Here is a 6,527-nt window from a genome sequence, read left to right as displayed (position 1 = left end):
TATATACAGAGTGGAAAAAATCTATGGGCCCTGGAGGGCAACCACCTTAAATCCTTTAGTTAGCTAATTGTACTGAAAGGAAACATTCCTTTATTTTTAAAATGAAACAAAACTGCATTGAAAGATCTTCAACTCTGCTTGTCTCACCCGGGAATCAAACCAACTAAAAAGTTTAAAGTTATTTTACTATACGAATCGATAAGATCATTGTTCCGAATAAAATTGATCTAATAAACGTCTGGCCTTACACTCATCTGTTTTACGAGATACCTATTTGAAATATAATATTTATTAACATTACCTAGTACGTTCACTTGTAACAAGTAAATGATACGTTATTAATTTTCTTATCGCCTTAACATCCAAAGACATCATAATTATCAAGTTACAAGCTTTCTTTATTGAAGACTTTGATAAGAAATTCGTTAAATGGTACAATACAGTACAATAACTCTTTATTGCACACCAACACAGTAAGCAGTACAGAAAACACCAGGTAGGTATATACAAATGTTAATAATAATTTTATGCATAATTCTTTCTTACACGAGGTGTTCTAACGAAAAGTTTAAAAATGAAACTTATTATTTTTATGCAACGCGGGGCAAACAATCACCAAATGTTTATTAGATAAATTTTATCCTGAGCAATAAATCCTATCGATTCTTATAATAAAATAGCGTGTTTTTTTTTTCATTTTTAGTTCGTTCAATAAAGAATGCTTAAAATTAGTTAAAGTACCTAAAGTCTATTCAGGATAACATTGGACTCTAGAAGGTCACAGAAGAAGGGGTTCTAGACATTTTTTTGAATTCGTAATACGATGAAGTCGTAATTTGGTTTAGTTTGTGAGTAGATTAATTAATACGTAATATATTAAATGATATTGTAACGGATAACTCACGTCTTAAACCGAGTTAAGCTAGACATGTTTCGGGCTATTTCGTAGCCCTTCTTCTCAGGAGCACGCGACGCTACGAAACATGTCGAGCTAAACTCGGTTTAAGACGTGAGTTATCCGTTACAATATCATTTAATATGAGTGAGTCTCACGGTACTTTCATGTTCATAATACGTAATATACTTACAAAATAACACAATATTAATACGTATAGATATTCTTATTACAATGTCAAAAATTAGACATTACTGTCTAATTTTGACAAAATCACGCGTCTTCGTGGATGGCACTTGGTATAATTTGCTACATAATATTAATTCGATTTATATTTATACATAATTTAATAATGTTTCGCGGACTCATCTGGTCTTCCCTGTTTAAAAATATTCTACTCGTAGTTACTGCTATGAAGCTCAAGCTTTTTTTCAATTCCAAATTTCATCAAATTTGGTGCAGTGCTTTAGTTGTGAATAGTTAACTATTCGTTTATGATTACAGTGCTTTAGTTGTGAATAGTTAACTATTCGTATATGATTGAAGGTCATCACATTTTGATCCAAACTGGCGATTTAAAACTATAAATAATGTAAAAAAAATTCATGAGTTAGCAATATTATAAACGTTCCGTTTCTTGCAGAATGTAATTTAACTCTGCCTCTTTAGGTATTTTATAGGAAGACGTTTCTGTTTTTAACAAAATAGGTTTTTTTTTTAATTCATAGTCAAAATACCATATACGGGACTTATCACGCTATTTTTACACAAGTTATATTTACCTCGACGTTAAAGTCCCGTCCCGTCCCGTATATGGTATTTTGAAGTTAATGTCACTAATAATAATTATAATTGCGAAAGTTTGTAAGTCTGTATGTTTGTTTGATAACCACGTCTTAACCGCTGAACCGATTTAGGTGAAATTCTGTATACAGATAGTACCTACAAGTCCAGGGGAAGGACATAGAATAGCTTTTATCCCGGAAAATTGCATAGTCCACGTGGGATAGCAATAAACGGATTCTACGTGAACGAAGTTGCGGTCAACAGCTAGTTAATGAATAATTGAAACTAATATTGAAGTCTTCGATATTTTAATTAGAATTAAGTTTAGATCGAATGCTAAAAAAAAACAATTTTTAAAATGACTTCCTAAAGCGTGTATTATAAAGAACCTATTTTTCTTCTGTCCATTCCTATGAATAGACTGAACTGCAGACTACTTTTTTAGGTATAGGTATTGCAATACCTATACCTAAAAAAGTAGTCTGCAGTTCAGTTCAGCCAAGTCTAACAACATCTCCCTAATAAACTAAAGATATATCCTAACTAAATAAAACAAAAATGTCAAAAATAGAATAACAAAATAAACACAAATAATCAAAAGAAACCAAACAATGTCAAACAAAATTAAATAATTAATTAAAACTACAAAAAAAATAGTAAGTAATACAAAAAAAAAACAATTATACAAAATACCAAAAAAACCTAAACGAGAAAAAAAATAGTAATAAATTAAATAATAAAATAAAATAAAAACTACTCCAGACCCGTACTTGGCCCAAACGTACCCATCACCCCAGCGGCATTGCCTCGTTGTATGGCCAACGAGACCCGCTAGACCAAGTACGACCCGGAACGGGGGTCACCTCCTCCGTCCCTCATCCTGCGCCCCAACTCCCAAATCACACAACACCTTATCTTAAACAACATCTTTTTTTTAATTTGCCGCTATTTCTATGGCTCTGATTCATGCGTTCTAATATGGTTCTAATCTAATAAAATTAAAGTTGTCATCGTCATCACTCATGTAGGTAGGTAGGTACCTACCTACGCACGTCCGTTACAGTTCTGCGAACAAGGGCCATAAACCTTTCATATGTTTTGGCTCGAATTAATCCAAAAATGAAATTAAATGAAATTATTTATTTCAAGTACCAATTTTGAACAATTAAATATACGAGTGTATGTTAGTACCTAACAATGAGGGGAAATCACAATCAGCATAGTCCCCGCGGGATAGGGATAAACGAATTCTTCGCAGATGCAGTCGCGGGCAACAGCTAGGTACCTAGTGCATAATTATTTTTTACTTTTTAGTTGTCTTTTTTAGCGGGGTTTTTTGTCGGCGTTTTTTTTTTCAGGCGTTTTTTTGTGTGTCGGGGTTTTCAGAATTTTTAATTTAAGTTTTTTTGTGTAAAACGAAACATGCATGAAGTGTCACCCGCACCATGCTAGAATGAAAGCACTGTAGTCAAGCTGTACATGACTTAGGGATTGGGATTATGTACAGTAAGGAAACTGAATCACATACCAGGGTGGAACTTTTGTGCTACTACTGTCATGTTGATATCCCATACATTTTCCAAAGAAATCATAGCGAAATTTAGTTTTACCCTTGAAATGTCGACAAAATTTTAATCGAATATCAGTTAAAAGTCAATTTTTCCTATTTTTTCATTTCATCGAATATTCATTACCTCGAATGATTAAAATAAGTATTTTAAAATCACCGAAGACCTTGCATTCAGGTTTCAACCACTTATTATGGCTAATGAGCATAAAATATGATATGCAACTTTTATCAAACAAAGGCGTGCAAATAAATTAGTTTCGCTTCACAACTGTTTTACGTCTTACGTCTTTTTTACTCGTTTCACACACTTGTAATAACAGTGGGTACCTAGTATATGTGAAGTGTGGGCAAAACCAGTGCAATGTGGTTCCGTAGAAAATTTAACTTGTCAATGTCCATTATTAGGAACATTTCTCTTATACCGGCACTGAAAAAGAAAACAACACTAATGATTACCTACGTATATCATAAACCTTCACTGGATATCAAAATGTATTTCTATTTAAAGAGTTTGTGTGACCTGGCTAAAGTTTTATGGAACCCTTATTTTACGATGATGGCGGCCAAAACTTTGTCATGAGTGCTAATAGTTAGCCGGTATGAGCCACGAATGTACTTCTTGTCTGTAAAGTAAGAACTATGGCAAATTTAATTTTATATTATTAATATATTTTATTCAAAGCTCAATAAATCGAGGGCGCATTAATAATACTAGAACCTAAACCTAATACTATTCTATCGGTAAAACTTTGGTCGCACATGCTTTTTATGCAGTATTATTCGTTTTAATCGTGATTTTAATCAATGTCTAAATAAGACAGCAAACTTACCACGATGCAAGATACAGTAGGTTTATTTATTTTTCTTATCTTTGGGTTGGGTTAACTACTTCACACAGCAAAATCACTCACTTGCCGAGAAAATGATTGAGAATTGCGTTATATAGGATTCGCGGACTCTATTAGAGATTAAAATAGCACTAAAATGGAATCACGAACGCTACTACAGTATAAAAAACACTATAATAGCGTTAATGTGCCCCGTATCTCAATAAATGTTCATACAAGTCACGATTACGATAACATCAACTTTTTAGACCTAAAATGTCACGACTAACATTGCTACCAGTTTAATACATCAGTGATTGCTACAGTTCCACTAGGTATAACATTAAATGGAGATATAACTTCGCCAAATCGGCGTTACTCGACCTTCTTAGATCTTTTATAGGGCCAATGTTGGTGTTTGAGATACGTTCTATGGACTGCTATAGAACAAGAAATTGTTATACTTTTTTTTTATTCGACTGGATGGCAAAGGAGCAAGTGGGTCTCCTGTTAATAAGAGATCACCACCGCCCATAAACATCGGCAACACCAGGGTTATTGCAGATGCGTTGCCAACCTAGAAGCCTAAGATGGGATACCTACCTCAAGTGCCAGTAATTTCACCGGCTGTCTTACTCTCCACGCCGAAACACAACAGTGCAAGCACTGCTGCTTCACGGCAGGATTAGCAAACAAGATGGTGGTAGCAATCCGGGCGGACCTTGCACAAGGTCCTACCCCCTGCCAAACCTATCTTTTATCACACCACACTAAATACGGTTATGGGCCCTAAGGGGTGCGTAGTGTAGTATTTAATCAAGTAGGTAATATGCTTTATGTCCTAAGTATGTATGTAAGTATGCTTGCTTTAGTGCACCATCTGCCAGAATGTGCTTTAATTTGCGCAAAGCATAGGCTGCACTGCTTAACCTGCCACATAGGGAGTCAACATGATTCTTCCAATTCAAATTTGGATCTAGGGTGAAGCCCAGGAACCTACTGCTGGCATAGCGGAATGGGGCCTCCAATCGATGGCGGTAACATGATACCCCTACCGAAACCCGGCATGAAAATAAATGAAGTTAGTTTCTATTTAGAGGAAAGCAAAAAGTCAAACTCTGTGAAAATACAACGATTTTTTACGTATTACCATAAAATAATAAGTAGCGATACGTATCTTGACTTGGCTAAAAATAGTGACACAGTTTTAGCGAAGTTACAACAAGACTTTATTTAGTTCAGAAGTTTAGTGTCTCTGTGTGTGTGTTAAACGAATAGCGTAGGATGAACAATTTTTTGAATTGACGCGTGTTTTACTCATTTGTTGTGAGACATAAGCGTGTGTGGCACAAGCGGAACAAATGGGCACAATGTTTTCTAGAATAGAGGAATTTCATGAACGTGAATTAATTATCTTTTGGCAATTTTAATATTCCTATTAGGATCGATTAAAGTTTTCATAATCGCGTTTCCATATTCGTAATCATTATTGCATCGTTATTGGATGAAGGATGGCTTCAAGGTTGAACAGCTGTATTCAATTTTACTTATTATAAAAAATAAGATGATCGATGAGGAGGCAAAGGAAATTTTTCGTTAGCCAAAGAATAGGCCGTGCATTGCTTATTATTGCAAGAAGCTTAGTTTACATAATTCTCTACTCGAAGGTTCTAAACGGAACGCTTTGCTGTCACTCACGTGTCCGTCTGTCGTCTAGCACACAAGGGGGCACTAAGATGTTTGAAAATCAAAGATCGCATCCTACTGTCTCTCTCAGTCTCGTATTTAATAATATTAGCGTCAGCGGGACAGCAAGACACGAAGTAGTTCCAATACTGCACTTCGTACTAAATATATGGCCGGTTTTACAGCCAAACGGTTGGAACGGTTGGATCTTAGATGAAATAAAAATGTTCTTAAACTTTTTCTGATATATTTTAGGTTCTGAGTGTTGCGTCATAGACTACCTAATGTGACCATTTATTTTTGATTCAGAATGGGACATTAGTTTATATAGGTCAATTAACAGGTAGTCAATGAAAAAAAAACTGGCCAAGAGCGTGTCGGACACGCCCGAAATAGGGTTCCGTAGCCATTACGAAAAAATTAAGTAATATTTTTCTAAGGATTTCGTATTTTGTACGGAATATTCCAAGTTTAGGTATATTTTATACCTTAGGCTGCTATTTACTTTTTAACTACTTATAATTCTCAAGAAAACTTAACTGTTATAGTTTTCCTTGCAAGTTTGATATACTTAATTAATATCATCCTGATTTTTTTTTAATTTTTCCACCCACCGTTTTAGATTTAAAAGAGGGGGGGACGCTGGATTTTAATGAATATTTGCGCTAAAGTTGAATATTTTGCAAACAAATCACTGAATCGGAAAATCGTTTTAGCAACCCCTAATGGTTTTAAAAGACCTATCCAACGATACCCCCCGTAG

The sequence above is a fragment of the Choristoneura fumiferana genome, chromosome Z (genome assembly GCF_025370935.1).
Source record: "Choristoneura fumiferana chromosome Z, NRCan_CFum_1, whole genome shotgun sequence".
Classification (NCBI taxonomy): domain Eukaryota; kingdom Metazoa; phylum Arthropoda; class Insecta; order Lepidoptera; family Tortricidae; genus Choristoneura; species Choristoneura fumiferana.
Note: the sequence above shows the minus strand (reverse complement) of the source record.